General features: G+C 41.7%; 1 pseudogene; it reads right to left on the bottom strand.

Annotated features, from left to right (window-relative positions):
• Positions 1-7: 7 nt before the first annotated feature.
• LOC123743123 (interferon-inducible GTPase 5-like) lies at positions 8-1784 on the bottom strand (annotated as a pseudogene).
• Positions 1785-20740: the final 18956 nt, after the last annotated feature.

Here is a 20740-nt window from a genome sequence, read left to right as displayed (position 1 = left end):
TGTCTCTCAAATAAGTTGTTACAGTTGTTGGTTTGCTAGCTAACACATTTTTTTGATATTAGATTAGCATAGACGTGACATCAGTCAAAACATGACGTGGTATCAAGAACAGGATAAAACTAGCTGAAACGACCCACCTACAATTCCCCACATGGCAGCTTCGTGTCGTTGTTGCTAGATATCTGGCCATCCAGAATCACGACAATACACGGCCTTCGGTGCATATTGTTTTCGTGACATTGTCAGCTAACCCGAATATGAGAATATTTTTATATTTTAAGTGTGCATTATTTCAACATTGTTTTATATTGAGGCACTAACTCACTTTTAATGGTTGTGTATTTTAAGTTGTTTGTTCTCTGTAATCTGTTCAAAGCATGTTTAAATTGTGTATTTTGGGCTATTTCCAACCTACCATGTACACAAATGTCATTCAACAGTAATTATAGGCTACCGATGGTATAAATCAAGGATGGGCAACTTTGATGGGGGTGGGGGCCACAAAAAGTCCAAACTGATCATGGGGGGCAGCAGTAACTCACGGGTCTGCCTACCCACACATGTAGTCAGAGCCAGCCCTAGCCTTTTGGGGGCCCTAAGCAAAATGTTGTTTCCCCCACCTTACGAGCACAACATTTTAGGGACACTTCTTGACTGCAGAGAAAAAAATGTTTTTAGAGTTAATTTCCTACAATTCTACACATTTTGCTATGGGACTTAGAGAAATGTTGCAGTTTTAAAGCAAGTTTGCTGCAAATCTACACATTTTGCCAAGGGGTTCAGAGACCACGGCAAAGAGCAAGGTGACCGCCCACACCTGGGCCTTGAAGCAGTCCCTCTTCTGGGTGACCAGCTGCGCTGGTGTGAGAGTGGGCAGGGCCTAGAGGAGGGCGTGGGCCGGATCTCTGGAAGGTCCCTTTCCATCTCCTCCAGGAGTCCTGGGAAGTCAAGTTTCTCCAGACAGGAGGGCCTTATAAGAACACCTTAGACAGGGCAACCCCCTGGGCCTTCCACACCACCAGGCTCTTCTCTGTGTCCTTCTCTGAGGCCAGCAGGGCAAAGTACACCATGACCATCTGCACCGAGAGGGCCTCTAGGAACATCACCACGCTGTTGTCCTGGAGACTGAATGAACACCATGACCACCACGTTGTACCGCAGGAACTTGACTCGCCCTATGTAAGCTTCCGGGTCAAAGGGCAAGGCTGGGGAGGTGGGTGGCAGGTCCCTCAGGCAGAAGTCTGGGCGTTTGGGGTTGTGTAGATGGCCAGCTCCTCTGGAGGGGTGGGGGAGAGGGGGAGGGCGGCCCCTTAATCCTCAGACCACACACCGCGGATGGCATTACGGAAGGCAGGCTTCTTTGACTCCCAGGTACCCCGCCATGGCCAGGTTGATCCGGCTTATCAGGAGGTCCTCCACAGCATCCTTTGACATCCGACAGCTTGGTGTTCTCAATGGACTCTTTGAGGTTCTCCAGGGGATTCAGGCTGTGAGATATATCTGCCGTCATGGCTGTGAGAAAGGAGAGGATGGTCATTAGAATAGGACAACACATAGGAACACACTTCTTAATCGTGAAGGATTACATTTCTTGGGCATGTAATTAATCAATTCAATTGATCATTCATTGGCATATATATGTATGTAGTTGACTGACTGTTAGGTCCACACAGATTAGTACAGAGGTATTTATCAGTCTCTGATTAGAAGGCAAGGACAAACTTTGACATTCACAGCTCACGTGGACCGGTAAACATGTACCTTACTGCTTAATCATTTGGGGATAAGTGGGAACACAATAAAACAGTTTGAACAAAATTCATAACATTTTACAGAATAACAATGTATACTACATAATTGCTCAAAGGATGTATTGTGTAATTGGTAAGTATTGGGTAAACAAACACACAATCTTAGATCCAACTAACTGTCTTGTCAAACCTTGTTAGTTGCACAATTGAATGCATGCAACCGAAATGTGTCTTCCACATTTAACCCAACCCCTCTGATTCAGAGATGTGGGGGGACTGTCTTAATCAACGTCTACATCATCAGCATTCAGTTGTTGGGGTTTAATGGCAGATTTTTTCCACCTTGGCAGCTCGAGATTTCAAACAGAAACCTTTTGGTTATTGGCCCAATGCACATAACCGCTAGGCTACCTGCCTATGCTTTAACTTAGACCTAGATGAAAAGCCCTTTCAAAGATAATTCGTAAAAATCCAAATAACTTCTCAGATCTTCATTGTAAAGGGTTTAAACACTGTTTCCCATGCTTGTTCAATGAACCATAAACAATTAATGAACATGCACCTGTGGAACAGTCGTTAAGACACTAACAGCTTACAGACGGTAGGCAATGAAGGTCAAAGTTATGAAAACTTAGGACAAAAAAGAGGCCTTTCTACTGACTCTGAAAAAAGGAAAAAAAGATGCCCAGGGTCCCTGCTCATCTGCGTGAACGTGCCTTAGGCATGCTGCAAGGAGGCATGAGGACTGCAGATGTGGCCAGGGCAATAAATTGCAATGTCCGTACTGTGAGACGCCTAAGACAGCGCTACAGGGAGACAGGATGGACAGCTGATCGTCCTCACAATGGCAGACCACGTGTAACAACACCTACACAGGATCGGTACTTCCGAACATCACACCTGCGGGACAGGTACAGGATGGCAACAACAACTGCCCGAGTTACACCAGGAACGCACAATCCCTCCATCAGTGCTTAGACTGTTTGCAATAGGCTGGGAGAGGCTGGACTGAGGGCTTGTAGGCCTGTTGTCCTCACCAGACATCACCGGCAACAATGTCGCCTATGGGCACAAACCCACCGTCGCTGGACCAGACAGGACTGGCAAAAAGTGCTCTTCACTGACGAGTCACGGTTTTGTATCACCAGGGGTGATGGTCGGATTCACGTTTATCATCGAATAAATGAGCGTTACACCAAGGCCTGTACTCTGGAGCGGGATTGATTTGGAGGTGGAGGGTCCATCATGGTCTGAGGCGGTGTGTGACAGCATCATCGGACTGAGCTTGTTGTCATTGCAGGCAATCTCGACGCTGTGCATTACAGGGAAGACATCCTCCTCCCTCATGTGGTACCCTTCCTGCAGGCTCATCCTGACATGACCCTGTAGCATGACAATGACACCAGCCATACTGTTCGTTCTGTGCGTGGTTTCCTGTGTTCTGCCGTGGCCAGTGAAGATCCCAGATCTCAATCCCATTGAGCACTTCTGGGACCTGTTGGATCGGAGGGTGAGGGCTAGGGCCAATCCCCCCCAGAAATGTCCAAGAACTTGCAGGTGCCTTGGTGGAAGAGTGGGGTAACATCTCACAGCAAGAACTGGCATATCTGGTGCAGTCCATGAGGAGGAGATGCACTGCAGTGCTTAATGCAGCTGATGGCCACAACAGATACTGACTGTTACTTTTGATTTTGACCCCCCCCCCCCCCTTTGTTCAGGGACACATTATTCCATTTCTGTTAGTCACATGTCTGTGGAAATTGTTCAGTTTATGTCTCAGTTGTTGAATCTTGTTATGTTCATACAAATATTTACACATGGTCTGCTGAAAATAAACGCAGTTGACAGTGAGAGGTTGTTTATTTTTTGATGAGTTTATAGCCTCAGTACAAGGGAAGTGTGCTGACTGTGTCAGCTAGATCTATTTACAGGCTCTGTACTGTGTGTGTGGAACATTCTAATCCTGTAGTCACCCATAATCCAGTATAAGCACATACTCACGCACATGATGCTCACACTGACAGTTTGTTTGAATGGAAACAATGGCAAAGGGACATGTTTTTCATTTTCTTCTAGTCCAAACCTGAGGAATAATATACAGTTGAAGTCGTAAGTTTACATACACTTTGGTTGGAGTCATTAAAACTTGTTTTTCATCTGCTCCACAAATGTCTTATTAACTAACTATAGTTTTGGCAAGTCGGTTAGGACATCTACTTTGTGCGTGACACAAGTCATTTTTCCAACAATTGTTTACAGACAAATTATTTCACTTATCATTAACTATTTCACAATTCCAGTGGGTCAGAAGTTTACATACACTAAGTTGATTGTGCCTTTAAACAGCTTGGATAAATCCAGAAAATGATGTCATGGCTTTAGAAGCTTCTGATTGACCAAATTATGTCAATTAGCCTATTGGAGGTGTATCTGTGGATGTATTTCAAGGCCTACCTTCAAACTCAGTGCCTCTTTGCTTGACATCATGGCAAAATCAAAAGAAATCAGCCAAGACCTAAGAAAAAAAATTGTAGACCTCCACAAGTCTGGTTCATCCTTGGGAGCAATTTCCAAACGCCTGAAGGTACCACGTACCATCTGTACAAACATTAGTATGCAAGTATAAACACCATGGGACCACCCAACCGTCATACCGCTCAGGAAAGAGATGCGTTCTGTCTCCTAGAGATGAACGTACTTTGGTGTGAAAAGTGCAAATCAATCCCAGAACAACATCAAAGGACCTTGTGAAGATTCTGGAAGAAACAGGTACAAAAGTATCTATATCCACAGTAAAACGAGTCCTATATCGACATAACCTGAAAGGCCGCTCAGCAAGGAAGAAGCCACTGCTCCAAAACCGCCATTAAAAAAGCCAGACTACGGTTTGCAACTGCACATGGGGACAAAGATCATACTTTTTGGAGAAAGGTCCTCTGGTCTGATGAAACAAAAATAGAACTGTTTGGCAATAATGACCATGGTTATGTTTGGATGAAAAAGTAGGAGGCTTGCAAGCAGAAAGAACACCATCCCAACCGTGAAGCACGGTGGTGGCAGCATCATGTTGTGGGGGTGCTTTGCTGCAGGAGTGACTGGTGCACTTCACAAACTAGATGGCATCATGAGGAAGGAAAATTGTGTGGATATGTTTAACCTCTTACATCTAGATGTTCCGCTAGCGGAACACCTGCTCCAATATCCAATGATAGGCGTGGCGCGAATTACAAATTCCTCAAAAATACAAAAACTTCCATTTTTCAAACATATGACTATTTTACAGCATCTTAAAGACAAGACTCTCCTTTATCTAACCACACTGTCCGATTTCAAAAAGGCTTTACAGCGAAAGCAAAACATTAGATTATGTCAGCAGAGTACCCAGCCAGAAATAATCACACACCCATTTTTCAAGCTAGCATATAATGTCACAAAAAACAAAACCACAGCTAAATGCAGCACTAACCTTTGATGATCTTCATCAGATCACAACCCTAGGACATTATGTTATACAATACATGCATGTTTTGTTCAATCAAGTTCATATTTATATCAAAAACCAGCTTTTCACATTAGCATGTGACGTTCAGAACTAGCATTCCCACCAAACACTTCCAGTGAATTTACTAAATTACTCACGATAAACGTTCACAAAAAACATAACAATTATTTTAAGATTTATAGATACAGAACTCCTTTGTGCAATCGAGGTGTCTGATTTTAGAATAGCTTTTCGGTGAAAGCACATTTTGCAATATTCTGAGTACATAGCCCGGCATCACAGGGCTAGCTATTTAGACACCCAGCAAGTTTAGCCTTCACCAAACTCCGATTTACTATTAGAAAAGTTTGATTACCTTTGGTGTTCTTCGTCAGAATGCACTCCCAGGACTGCTACTTCAATAACAAATGTTGGTTTGGTTCAAAATAATCCATAGTTATATCCAAATAGCAGCGTTTTGTTCGTGCGTTCAAGACACTATCCGAAGTGTAAATAAGTGTCATGCGCATGACGCATTTCGTGACAAAAAAATTCTAAATATTCCATTACCGTACTTCGAAGCATGTCAACCGCTGTTTAAAATCAATTTTTATGCCATTTTTCTCGTAAAAAAGCGATAATATACCGACCGGGAGTGGTGGTTTTTGTTCAAAGAGAGAGAAAATAAACAATGGAGTCGATTCATGCACGCGCCTCAGTTTCATAGTACTGTGACTGGCCACTATCCAAACGCGCTAATGTTTTTCAGCCAGAGCCTGCAAAGCCACGATTCAGCTTTTTGCCGCCTTCTGAGAGCCCATGGGAGCCGTAGGAAGTGTCACGTAACAGCAGAGATCCCCTGTAATGGATAGAGATAATCAAGAAGGCCAAGAAATTGTCAGACAGGGCACTTCCTGCATGGAATCTTCTCAGGTCTTGGCCTGCCAAATGAGTTCTGTTATACTCACAGACACCATTCAAACAGTTTTAGAAACTTTGGAGTGTTTTCTATCCAAAGCTAATAATTATATGCATATTCTAGTTTCTGGGCAGGAGTAATAATCAGATTAAATCGGGTACGTTTTTTATCCGGCCGTGAAAATACTGCCCCCCAGCCATAACAGGTTAAGCAACATCTCAAGACATCAGTCAGGAAGTTAAAGCTTGGTCGCAAATGGGTCTTCCAAATGGACAATGACCCCAATTATACTTCCGAAGTTGTGGCAAAATGGTTTCAGGACAACAAAATCAAGGTATTGGAGTGGCCATCACAAAGCCCTGACCTAAATCCTGTAGAAAATCTGTGGGCAGACCTGAAAAAGCATGTGCGAGCAAGGAGGCCTACAGACCTGACTCATTTACACCAGCTCTGTCAGGGGGAATGGGCCAACATTCACCCAACTTATTGTGGGAAGCTTGTGGAAGGCTACCCAAAACATTTGACCCAAGTTAAACAATTTAAAGGCAGTGCTACCAAATACTAATCGAGTGTATGTAAACTTCTGACCCACTGGGAATGTGAAGAAATAAATCATTCTGTCTACTATTATTCTGACATTTCCCATTCTTAAAATAAAGTGGTGATCCTAACTGACAAAAAACAGAATTTTTACTAGGATTAAATGCCAGGAATTATGAAAACTGAGTTTTAATGTATTTGGCTAAGGTTTATATAAACTTCCGACTTCAACTGTATGTACACAATGACCAAGTAGGAGACCTGGAAGGCATGCCAAATCAAAGTGACATATTCATGTAAGATATGGTCTGATATCTGTAGATGATCCTTGGTCATATTTTTATAACGATCCCTTGCGTCATGCAGCCCTTCCTCTGCAACCCACTGTCTGAAACTCTCATCCAGACAGTCGGCTTGTTGTCATACAGTGAGGGAAAAAGTATTTGATCCCCTGCTGACTTTGTACGTTTGCCCACTTACAAAGAAATGATCAGTCTATAATTTTAATGGTAGGTTAATTTGAACAGTGAGAGACAGAATAACAACAAAAAAATCCAGAAAAACGCATGTCAAAAATTGTATAAATTGATTTGCATTTTAACGAGGGAAATAAGTATTTGACCCCTCTGCAAAACATGACTTAGTACTTGGTGGCAAAACCCTTGTTGGCAATCACAGAGGTCAGACGTTTCTTGTAGTTGGCCACCAGGTTTGCACACATCTCAGGAGGTATTTTGTCCCACTCCTCTTTGCAGATCTTCTCCAAGTCATTAAGGTTTCGAGGCTGACATTTGGCAACTCGAACCTTCAGTTCCCTCCACAGATTTTCTGTGGGATTAAGGTCTGGAGACTGGCTAGGCCACTCCAGGACCTTAATGTGCTTCTTCTTGAGCCACTCCTTTGTTGCCTTGGCTGTGTGTTTTGGGTCATTGTCATGCTGGAATACCCATCCACGTCCCATTTGCAATGCCCTGGCTGAGGGAAGGAGGTTCTCACCCAAGATTTGACGGTACATGGACCCGTCCATCGTCCCTTTGATACGGTGAAGTTGTCCTGTCCCCTTAGCAGAAAACCCCCCCAAATCATAATGTTTCCACCTCCATGTTTGACGGTGGGGATGGTGTTCTTGGGGTCATAGGCAGCATTCCTCCTCCTCCTCCAAACACGGCGAGTTGAGTTGATGCCAAAGAGCTCCATTTTGGTCTCATCTGACCACAACACTTTCACCCAGTTGTCCTCTGAATCATTCAGATGTTCACTTACAAACTTCAGACAGGCATGTATATGTGCTTTCTTGAGCAGGGGGACCTTGCGGGCGCTGCAGGATTTCAGTCCTTCACGGCGTAGTGTGTTACCAATTGTTTTCTTGGTGACTATGGTCCCAGCTGCCTTGAGATCATTGGCAAGATCCTCCCATGTAGTTCCGGGCTGATTCCTCACCGTTCTCATGATCATTGCAACTCCACGAGGTGAGATCTTGCATGGAGCCCCAGGCCGAAGGAGATTGACAGTTCTTTTGTGTTTCTTCCATTTGTGAATAATCGCACCAACTGTTGTCACCTTCTCACCAAGCTGCTTGGCGATGGTCTTGTAGCCCATTCCAGCCTTGTGTAGGTCTTCAATCTTGTCCATGACATCCTTGGAAAGCTCTTTGGTCTTGGACATGGTGTAGAGTTTGGAATCTGATTGATTGATTGCTTCTGTGGACAGGTGTCTTTTATACAGGTAACAAACTGAGATTAGGAGCACTCCCTTTAAGAGTGTGCTCCTAATCTCAGCTCGTTAACTGTATAAAAGACACCTGGGAGCCAGAAATCTTTCTGATTGAGAGGGGGTCAAATATTTATTTCCCTCATTAAAATGCAAATCAATTTATAACATTTTTGACATGCGTTTTTCTGGATTTTTTTGTTGTTATTCTGTCTCTCACTGTTGAAATAAACCTACCATTAAAATTATAGACTGATCATTTCTTTGTCAGTGGGCAAACGTACAAAATCATCAGGGGATCAAATACTTTTTTCCCTCACTGTAGTTACTATGTACTACAAATATTGCGTATGCGACTGTATTGGCTGATGGGGAGGCTCTTTTTTAGGGGTGTAGTGTGGAAGCTGTCTCCGTGTAACAGTGAATTCCTGTCCGTCGGCTTCCTGTATAGGTCCGTGCTAACGCCATCCCCCTCCCTCTTTATCAAATGTCCAGAAAACGTGTTTCATGGTGAGAGTGAATTTTAAATGTTCACTGCTTGTATAACACTGTTTGTCATGTTATTCTATACTCTTTCTGTGCTCCAGACCTGTGGACACAGACAAGGTGACCATGGAAAGAGATGAAAAAGGACAGACACTGGTGTTTTGGTTGATTGATGAGGCAGTGGAGGCAGGATATGGGTCCTCATCTGGGCAGCTCTACTCTTCTCTCTGAGAGAGAGAGCAACATGTCAAAGTAGGGTCCCTTTTATCATTAAAGTATTGTTAACATTGAAATCATTAGTATTTGTCCAGATGTGGTAGTTGTAATGGTAAGACTCATTTTAATCTAAACTGATTCTGTATCATCACAAATGGTACGGACAACTGAAGTAGTATCCAAGTGTGTCCTGTATTACTCATGACTATTCATTTCCCTCCATCAAGACAGGCCCCTCCAGCAGCAGCTGCAAACACATACAGAATCACCTTCATTCCAGAAAAAATAACTGTAGTGACTGTAGTGAATGTTATTTCATGTACTTTCAATCACCCTGATAGTGTCAAGCCTACCGCAGCAACATGGTACAAATGCCCTACAAATGGCAACTGTGATAAGGATAAACACATCATTTTCCATTCCAAAGATCCCTCTAAAGCTCAGGAGGGTAAAAACAGAGTGTCTCTACTGGAGACAGACCTGACAAAGAAGAATTGTAGTGTGATCATCAATGATGTCAGAGAGAATGACACTGGAGAGTATCAACTCAGAATGAAAGGAGGACCATTTACATACCCAGAGAAAATTAAAATCACAGCGACAGGTACAGCGTGACTATTGCTGTCAGTTATTTTGTACACTGACTGCAACATACAGATGCATATCTCCAATTCATACATTTCAAGATTCCCCTCCCCAAGTCTCCTTTTCCAAAGTTTTTTTCTAAACAACGGTGGAATTTTGTGGGCTTTATTTGGAGAAGTTTAACAGGGGTAGCGTAGTTAGTATAATGTCACACTGCGTCTGATTATGTTTATCTGATGTCTGGTACACAGACAAGAGGCCTCCGTGTTTACTCCTGCTCTAACAGAGGGAGAACCAGCCACTCTGACCTGCATCGCCCCAGGGATCTGCTCTGGAACTCCTCCTCACATCACATGGACAAGGAGAGGGACAGGAGACAACATAGATGAGCTCAGAGAAAACACAACCATACAGGAGAAAGAGGAACTGACTTGCGTCACAACAACCCACTTCTCAAATTTCACCCTTACCCCATATGCACCACGACACCATGGTCACATGTCTGGTGACCTTCAATGGCATCATCAAATCAAATCAAATGTATTTATATAGCCATTCGTACATCAGCTGATATCTCAAAGTGCTGTACAGAAACCCAGCCTAAAACCCCAAACAGCAAGCAATCCATGTGAAAGAAGCATGGTGGCTAGGAAAAACTAGGAACCAGGCTATGAGGGGTGGCCAGTCCTCTTCTGGCTGTGCCGGGTGGATATTATAACAGAACATGGTCAAGATGTTAAAATGTTCATAAATGACCAGCATGGTCAAATAATAATAATCATAGTAGTTGTCGAGGGTGCAACAAGCACGTCCGGTGAACAGGTCAGGGTTCCATAGCCGCAGGCAGAACAGTTGAAACTGGAACAGCAGCACGGCCAGGTGGACTGGGGACAGCAAGGAGTCATCATGCCAGGTAGTCCTGAGGCATGGTCCTAGGGCTCAGGTCCTCTGAGAGAAAGAAAGAAAGAGAGAAAGAAAGAAAGAGAGAATTAGAGAGAGCATATTTAAATTCACACAGGACACCGGATAAGACAAGAGAAATACTCCAGATGTAACAGACTGACCCTAGCCCCCCGACACATAAACTACTGAGACAGGAGGGATCAGAAGACACTGTGGCCCCATCTGATGATACCCCCGGACAGGGACAAACAGGCAGGATATAACCCCACCCACTTTGCCAAAGCACAGCCCCCACACCACTAGAGGGATGTCTCCAACCACCAACTTACCGTCCTAAGACAAGGCCGAGTATAGCCCACAAAGATCTCCGCCACGGCACAACCCAAGAGGGGGGGGGCGCGCCAACCCAGACAGGAAGACCACATCAGTGACTCAACCCACTCAAGTGACGCACCCCTCCCATGGACGGCATGGAAGAACACCAGTAAGCCAGTGACTCAGCCCCTGTAATAGGGTTAGAGGCAGAGAATCCCAGTGGAGAGAGGGGAACCGGCAAGGCAGAGACAGCAAGGGCGGTTCATTGCTCCAGCCTTTCCGTTCACCTTCACACTCCTGGGCCAGACTATACTTAATCATAGGACCTACTGAAGAGATAAGTCTTCAGTAAAGACTTAAAGGTTGAGACCGAGTCTGCGTCTCTCACATGGGTAGGCAGACCATTTCATAAAAATGGAGCTCTATAGGAGAAAGCCCTACCTCCAGCCGTTTGCTTAGAAATTCTATGGACAATTAGGAGGCCTGCGTCTTGTGACCGTAGCGTACGTGTAGGTATGTACGGCAGGACCAAATCGGAAAGATAGGTAGGAGCAAGCCCATGTAATGCTTTGTAGGTTAGCAGTAAAACCTTGAAATCAGCCCTTGCCTTAACAGGAAGCCAGTGTAGGGAGGCTAGCACTGGAGTAATATGATCAAATTTGGGGGTTCTAGTCAGGATTCTAGCAGCCGTATTTAGCACTAACTGAAGTTTGTTTAGTGCTTTATCCGGGTAGCCGGAAAGTAGAGCATTGCAGTAGTCCAGCCTAGAAGTAACAAAAGCATGGATTAATTTTTCTGCATCATTTTTGGACAGAAAGTTTCTGATTTTTGCAATCATCGCAACCAAGAAGACACTGAAATTGAATGTCGCACGTAACTACTGTACATTTTATGACCTCCACGTTGTCTTCAGCGTAAAGGAAGTGGCAGAGTGAGAGAGAAGCCGCAAGTCACCTAAAAAGATAAACAAGAAAAGCAAGGATGTGAAGATATAAGTTAGAGAGCCACAGCCCCACCCAATATGAATGCAGCATACAGTAGAGGATTTACATGCTTTGATTGAGAAAATGTTTTTTTCTTCAGAGGATACTAAGTATTGTGAGCCACTTCTGAAATCATACATGTGTTCTCTTTATAGAGGAAGTATCTAAAGAAATCTTGGCTTTGCTGTCGGACCCACCACTGATTACTGCATTTGTGATTGGTGCAGCCTTCTCAGCCACCATCTGTTGTATCTTCCTGTGTTTGACAGGGAAATATAAAAAGTACATGCATTCTGTTACTGAAGTACAGTTAGTGTTAACTGAGTATGTTGTTTTAAAAATCAATTGCAGATTGTCTTACTGACATATTTATATTTACTATCAAGAACATCAGATTAATTGTCAAAAGTGCCAATGCAATTCACCATATTGTAATGGATGTACTTAGTAACCCCTCCAAAATAAAGTTGTTGAGTCATTTCATTTGTAATATTTTCCTTAGATGCAAAGAGAGGACCCCAGACTCCAAAAACCCTTTAATGAACCTGGAGATGGTGGCATGTGAAGACCAACAGGTGCAGTATCAGTTTCCTTCTTTATTCAGTTTTACCAACATTTAGTTAGCATTGACATGCCAATAGGAGTTTACAAGACAATACAAACAGGTCTGGGGTCACCAAGCTAACAAAATACTCCTAACAAAATTATTTCTGTAATGTACTCCATAGACAGATGCAGGACAGGCTGTGGGGGGCAAACAGACACCTCTGCATGTGGAGCTGAGGGAGGGAGCTGAAAATGGAGGGCCCTAGACCAGTGCTGCGGGACACTGCCACAGGGGAAGAACCAAAAGAAGTGGACTACGACAGCATCAACTACTCCCTGCTGAAGAAGAAGACTCCTGAGGAGGCAGAGAAGACCACCAACACAGAGTCAGACTACACTGAAATCAAACGAGAGAAGAAGAATGAGGGGGAGGGCAATGGCGTGATGGAGGCGGAAGAAGAGGTGGAAGGGGAGGAAGGGGAAGAGATGATGAGGAAGAACGAGTAGCAAGAGGACGGTAAGCCAGTACAAGAGACAGATGAGGATACAGTGCTTTACTCCAAAGTCAAGGCTATTATGGGTAGAGAGTGACAGAGCAATTTGGCTAGAAAAAGTTGGGGATAGCACACAGCACTATGGCTTCTATTATTCACCCATGTGGTGTTTTCAAATTTTTTTTAATCCAAATTGAATATTTTATGAGGATGCTGGGACTTTTGTTCAAATGCAACTGCTGTAGTTTATAGTGTTGGTGTTGTTTGCTCATGAGCTGATTGCAGTTTGAATGTTTTATGATGATACAGAGACTTTGTTATACTGAAACTACTGTAGGTAATAGTTTTGGTAATGCTTTATTTTCCAGCCCTGTGTCACCCGATACCTGGTGGTTGTAAATGTTTAATATGATTTGTTGCTAGTTGCACATAGAAACAAGTATTTTTTTTGTTTGTCTTGTAAATGTTTATGGAAGTTAATGTAATATTACTTTTGAAGTTATTCTGTTTTTGTGTTATCATGGGGAAAGTGACAAAGACGTGGTTTGGAGAGAAAGGTCAAACCATTTCTCGTTTTTCTCCTCTGTCCTTTCATGTTTTTGCATTTTGATTATAACCTTAACCCTATATTGAGGCACTACCTTACTTTTGATGGTTGTGTGTATTTTAGTTGTTTGTTACCTAAAATTTGTTCAAAGAATTTATAAATTATGTTTAAAATAAAATATGTTTTAACTGTCTTGTAGCATGATATACTACAGTACCCATAATGCTCTGTATCAAAATATGGTTTTATCTTGGTAAAGACGTTCCTAAAGCTAACACTATGGTGTCCAGTCTACTTATTAATACATCAGAGGAGGCTGGTGGGCGGAGCTATAGGAGGACGGGCTCATTGTAATGACTGGAAAGGAAGGGATGGAACGGTATCAAACATATGGAAACCAGGTGTATGACTCTGTTCCATTAATTGCATTCCAGCCATTACAATGATCATGTCCTCCTATAGTTCCTCCTACCAGCCTCCTCTGTAATACATGGTGTCAGAAGTTGGATGTCTATTAAAACAAATTGTATTTGACAGTAATTATACAGATGGTATGACAGTAGACAACAGTAGATATTTTCTATAGAACTAATCCAGTTCAATAACAATTTATTCTGTTGACATAATTAAGATCTATCTTTTCTTGATCATATTCCTACAAACAACCACTAGATGGAGACACTCCATTTGACATAACTGCAAAGCCACATTTTTATTTTATTTATCTAAATCAAATCAAATGTATTTATATAGCCCTTCTTACATCAGCTGATATGTCAAAGTGCTGTACAGAAACCCAGCCTAAAACCCCAAACAGCAAGCAATGCAGGTGTAGAAGCTCGGTGGCTAGGAAAAACTCCCTAGAAAGGCCCAAACCTAGGAAGAAACCAGGCTATGAGGGGTGGCCAGTCCTCTTCTGGCTGTGCCGGGTGGAGATTATAACAGAACATGGCCTATGACAAGTCTAACACAGATAAACCACATACAACTACAGAAAACATGTCTCCTAGACCAATTCTAAGTGTATTGTGATTTACCTTCAATGCATGAAATCGCTGTCTCTCTCTCTGTCTCTCGCCCCCCTTGGGGTGTGTGTGTGAGGCCTGGTGTCAGGTTACAAGCTGTGGGGTTACAAGCAGAGAGAGAGAGAGAACCCTTGTTTTATAAGAAAATAATAATAAAAAAATGAAAATAAACTGCCTTTCCAACAATTACAAATAATTATACATTTTAAATATATATTTTGTAGTAATGTGTGATAAAAATATGTATTATATATGGTTTAGTAAAAAAAATAAAACAGGTATAGTTTAATATTGCATAGTAATTTTTAATAATAGTAATATGTTTAAATGTTGGTAGTAACACTTTTGAAGAAATAAAGGGATTTAAAATGTCATTTACCTTTAATGAAATCTCAGGCTCTCTTTGTCTCCATTCCTCTGGACCTATGTCTTTCCCTCAAAGGTTGAGTGTATGTGCATGAGGGTGTCTGCCAGGCCCCAAGGTGTTCTTTCGAAAACAAATACATTTAAAAAACAGTTTTTCCAACAACAAAATAAATATACATATAAACATTTAATAGGTATTAAAATGTAGTATGTGTGATAAAAATATGTAGGATTTATATAAAGGTTTAGTAAAAAAAACAGAGGTATAGTTTAATATTGCATAGTAAACTTTAATAATAGTAATATGTTTAAATGTTTTTTAAGAAATAAAGGGTTTTATAAGAAAATGTAATTTACCTTTAATGAAATATCAGGCTCTCCCCAAGGTTGTGGGTGTGTGTGTGTGTGAGGCAAGATGTTAGGTCACAAGCTGTAGGTTTACACACAGATGAAAATACTCAATTACTTTTTTCTATGAACAAAATACATTTAAAAATAGTAATTGTAATATGTTTAAATGTGGGCAGAAACAATTTGAAGGAAAAAAAAAGGGGTTTAAAAAGAAGCATGTATTTACATTCAAGGAATGATAAACTCATGACCTTAAATATTTGAATGGACATAATAAGATTCAACAACTGAGACATAAACTGAACAAGTTCCACAGACATATGACTAACAGAAATGGAATAATGTGTCCCTGAACAAAGGGGGGGTCAAAATCAAAAGTAACAGTCAGTATCTAGTGTGGCCATCAGCTGCATTAAGTACTGCAGTGCATCTCCTCCTCATGGACTGCACCAGATTTGCCAGACCTTGCTGTGAGATGTTACCCTTCTCTTCTTCCTGGACATTTCTGGGGGGAATGGCCCTAGCCCTCACCCTCCGATCCAACAGGTCCCAGATGTGCTCAATGGGATTGAGATCCGGGCTCTTCGCTGGCCATGGCAGAACACTGTCTTGCAGGAAATCATGCACAGAACGAGCAGTATGGCTGGTGGCATTGTCATGCTACAGGGTCATGTCAGGATGAGCCTGCAGGAAGGGTACCACATGAAGGAGGAGGATGTCCTCCCTATAACGCACAGCGTTGAGATTGCCTGCAATGACAACAAGCTCAGTACGATGATGCTGTGACACACCTCCCCAAAACACCTCCCCAAACCACCTCCACCTCCAAATCGATCCAGCTCCAGAGTACAGTCCTCGGTGTAACGCTCATTCCTTTGACGATAAACGCGAATCCGACCATCACCCCTGGTGAGACTAAACCGCAACTTGTCAGTGAGGAGCACTTTTTGTTAGTCCTGTCTGGTCCAGCAACTGTGGGTTTGTGCACATAGGCGACATTGTTGCCGGTGATGTCTGGTGAGGACCTGCCTTACAACAGGCCTACAAGCCCTCAGTCCACCCTCTCTCAGCCTATTGCGGACAGGCTGAGCACTGATGGAGGGATTGTGCGTTCCTGGTGTAACTCGGGCAGTTGTTGTTGCCATCCTGTACCTGTCCCGCAGGTGTGATGTTCGGATGTACCGATCCTGTGCAGGTGTTGCTACACGTGGTCTGCCACTGCGAGGATGATCAGCTGTCCGTCCTGTCTCCCAGTAGCACTGTCTTAGGCGTCTCACAGTACATTGCAATTTATTGCCCTGGCGACATCTGCAGTCCTCATGCCTCCTTGCAGCATGTCTAAGGCACATTCACGCAGATGAGTAGGGACCCTGGGCATCTTTCTTTTGGTGTTTTTCAGAGTCAGTAGAAAGGCCTCTTTCGTGTCCTAAGTTTTCACAACTGTGACCTTAATTGCCTACCGTCTGTAAGCTGTTAGTGTCTTAACGACCGTTACAAAGGTGCATGTTTGTTAATTGTTTATGGTTCATTGAACAAGCATGGGAAACAGTGTTTAAACCCTTTACAATGAAGATCTGGGAAGTTATTTGGATTTTTACAAAATATCTTTAAAAGACAGGGTCCTGAAAAAAGGGACGTTACTTTTTTGCTGAGTTTAGGTGTAAGTGGTTCTCCTTTGAACCAGACTCTGCGTACGTAATCAGTAATGTTGCCTGGGTACTTGAATTTACATGATATTGGAATGCACCACCCAGGCTCTACTGTAACATCTTGGGTCACTGTAAGGGAGAAGTTTGTACCTGTCTCACGAGGCTCTATTAAAAAAATGTATTGTAATAAATTTACATTTGACCAGCCAAAGCTTACAAAGAGAATAATCTTATTCCAAAACATGTTACATGTCATACAGTATTATACTGTACCAATGCACTGACTACAGCTTGCTGTTATGACCCAGAAGATAGATACGGTGCAGATCTCAACCAGCTTCTTCTGTTATCACAGGACATAAGGAATCAATATTTATGAGACACAAATCTATGCTGTAATAGAGAATATACCATTTGTTTCCGTAAACAGCTAACCATATGCACAAACAATGAATCACTTCATAATATGCTGATAAATGACTCTTGTTTAAATTGTTATGAATCAACTTACCACTCTCTACTGTGCACCAGCTCTCTGCCTGTCTCACTTAGGTATCTCTGTTCAGATATTCTTCTTTGATACTTGTGAGCACATTTACAGATCACAGATATACAGTATCTAATTACTGTCTGTCATTACAGGTTGCGAGAAATGTAAAAACATCTGTAGAGGCCAGAGTTGAGAGTCAGTATCTGTATTTTGTTCCCCCTTTTCACTACGTAATTTTGTGGTGAGACAACAAACTGTTGCACAGTACAACACTAGGAATAGGCGTCCCGCTAGCGGGACACCAACCGACAACATCCCGTGAAATTGGAGGGCGTGCAATTCAAATAAATAATCGTAATATTAAATATTCATGAACATACAAGTATCTTGTATCATTTAAAAGCTTAAATTCTTGTTAATCTAACTGCGTTGTCCGATTTACAATAGGCTTTCCGGCGAAAGCATACCATGCGATTGTCTGAGGATGAGGCCCCACATCAACATATATTTCAACCAGCACAGGCTTCATAACGTCACAAATTGCGATTAAATAAATCACTTACTTTTGAAGACCTTCCTCTGTTTGCAATCCCAAGGGTCCCAGCTACAACATGAATGGTCGTTTTGTTAGAAAAAACCCTTCTTTATATCCCAAAAAGCGCACCAAAAGACTGATATTGTACCGGTGCTCTCCTAACCAAAATTCAAAATTCTTGCTTGTTTTTCAAAAAACAAGCCTGAAACCTTGAATAAAGACTGTTGACATCTAGTGGAAGCCATTTGGAATTGCAATCTGGGAGACAGATTTACATCGGAACAATAGGTTTCCATTATAAGAGCTTGGGACCTAAAAAAAAGAATTCCAGTTGGAATTGTATCAATTCTGTTATAGTCTCAGACATTATTTTACCAGTTCTAGAAACTTCAAAGTGTTTTCTATCCAATGCTACCAATTATTTGCCTATCCTGGCTTCTGGGCCTGAGTAAAAGGCAGTTTACTTTGGGCACGACAGTTAGGCGGAAATTCAGGAAACTAGACCCTATCCCTAACAAGTTTTAATATCAGCACAATTAGCCACAGTTGTAGATGATGCTAAAGTCAGCATAAAGTAACCTAAAATATTGCATTGACATTCAGGCCCTTGGTATAATTGTTTTTTCAGTCTTTGCACTAATGCATGAGGGCAGTTCATATTTCGATTAAATAGTTGCGGATATGGTTCACATTGGTCAGTTCTTGCGTTCCATTTTAACAGCTCAGTTTTTAGTGCATCTCAAAGTATTACAAAAACAACAAAAAGCAAACCAAAAGTCATTGGTAGAGCATACATAAATTCAGCCATTTATGGTGCTGGTGGGTCTTTACTCATAGTCACTCATATCTGACTCAACAGATATCTTTGGACCTGTACACACTCAGGTTGTACAACTGATGTACAACACATTTGACACCATGGTTGTGATAGCGGATATTTTTGGGATACAATAAAGAGTTTAACCAAGCAATGTGCAGGCTTCCACAATGCTTATGTACTTATATTTGTGCAGAAAAACCTTGTTTTATCACAACAGTTGAGAATGTTTTACTTAGTTGTTTACCCACTTAGTTTTACCCTCAATCTCAGTTCAATTCCAATCAATTTGACTATGACTTACAATGGCTAAAATAACTCTAGAAGGCTTTTAGTTTAGGTACCAACTTTGTGAATGTGTGTAGTATGGTGCATGCTGATGATGGACTTTCAAATCAAATGAAATTGTATTTGTCACACGGGTTTAGCAGATGTTTTTGTGGGTGTAGCGAAATATCTAACAAATTCACAACAAATACCTAATACACACAAATCTAAGTAAAGGAATGGAATTGAGAATTTATAAATATATGGACGAGCAATGTCAGTGCGGCATAGACAGATATACAGTAGATAGTATAGATTACAGTATATACATATGAGATGAGAAATGCAAGATACAGTATGTAAACATTATTCAAGCGGCATTATTAAAGTGACTAGTGTTCCAAGTGACATGTAAGTATTTAGGAGAGGTAAAACCCCTCCTAACAAATATAGCAAGGCCTTTGCACTTTAGCACAGTCTCAAAGTGTGAAAAGGAACTAAAATAGGGCCAAAGAGTGTTGTAAGCTTTGGCCAAACTCTGTGAACACGCACTAACCGGTTTGGATAAACACAATAAAAATTGAATGGGAAACTGAGTTGAAGAAGAAGAAGACATCATGGCTTTTACAGTGATATTGTTTTTAGAGAAATGTACAATTATGTTGATGTATGACCAGATGCACTTCCATTACAATTACACAAACTGACACTGAAATTCATCTGACAGTTTACATATTATTGATAAAGTATCAGGCATTGTTGTCACCAATTTCTTCCATTTCAGGCTGTGCTCAGTTGCATTATTACCATGTCTTCTTGTTATTAGGTCAACATAATGTAACGGTGAAAGAGGAATCATCACTCTTCCAAAGTGGGTCTGATATGTCTGTATACGTTAAAGATTGTGGTATAAAACCATCACAAAATATATTGAATACAACCCAGTAGCCTCTAATATTGATAATAAAGTGAGTACCTAGTCAGTAGCACAACTGAATGCATTCAACCAAAATGTGTCTTCCTCATTTAACCCAATCTCGCAGATTTTTTCCACTTTGCTGGCTCGGGAATTCTAACCAGCAAACTTTCGGTTACTGGCCCACGCTCTTAACCTGTTGAGGACAGACGTTCCGCCAGCGGAACCCCTAGCCAACAGCCAATGGAATAGCAGGGCGCGAAATACAAAACAACAAAAAAACCACAATTAAATTTTCTCAAACAATCAACTATTTTACACCATTTTAAAGATAAACTTCTCGTTAATCCAACCACATTGTCCAATTTCAAAAAGGCTTTACAGTGAAAGCAAAACATTAGATTATGTTAGGAGAGTACAAAAATAACCACACAGCCATTTTCCGAGCAAGGATATATGTCACAAAAACCCAAAACACAGCTAAATGAAGCACTAACCTTTGACGATCTTCATCAGATGACAATCCTAGGACATTATGTTACACAATACATGTATGTTTTGTTCGATAAAGTTCATATTTATATCCAAAAACAGCATTTTACATTGGCGCATGATGTTCAGAAAATGTATTTCCCACCAAAAACTTCCGGTGAATTTACAAAAATACTCATCATAAACATTGACAAAATACATAACAATTATTTTAAGAATTATAGATACAGTACTCCTTTATGCAACCACTGTGTCAGATTTTAAAATAGCTTTACGGAGAAAGCACATTTTTCAATATTCTGAGTACATAGCTTGCCATCACAGCGAGCTATACAGACACCCGCCAAGTTCGGGGC

The sequence above is a fragment of the Salmo salar genome, chromosome ssa05, assembly GCF_905237065.1.
Source record: "Salmo salar chromosome ssa05, Ssal_v3.1, whole genome shotgun sequence".
NCBI lineage: Eukaryota > Metazoa > Chordata > Actinopteri > Salmoniformes > Salmonidae > Salmo > Salmo salar.
Note: the sequence above shows the minus strand (reverse complement) of the source record. Positions and strands in the feature narration are given on the sequence as shown.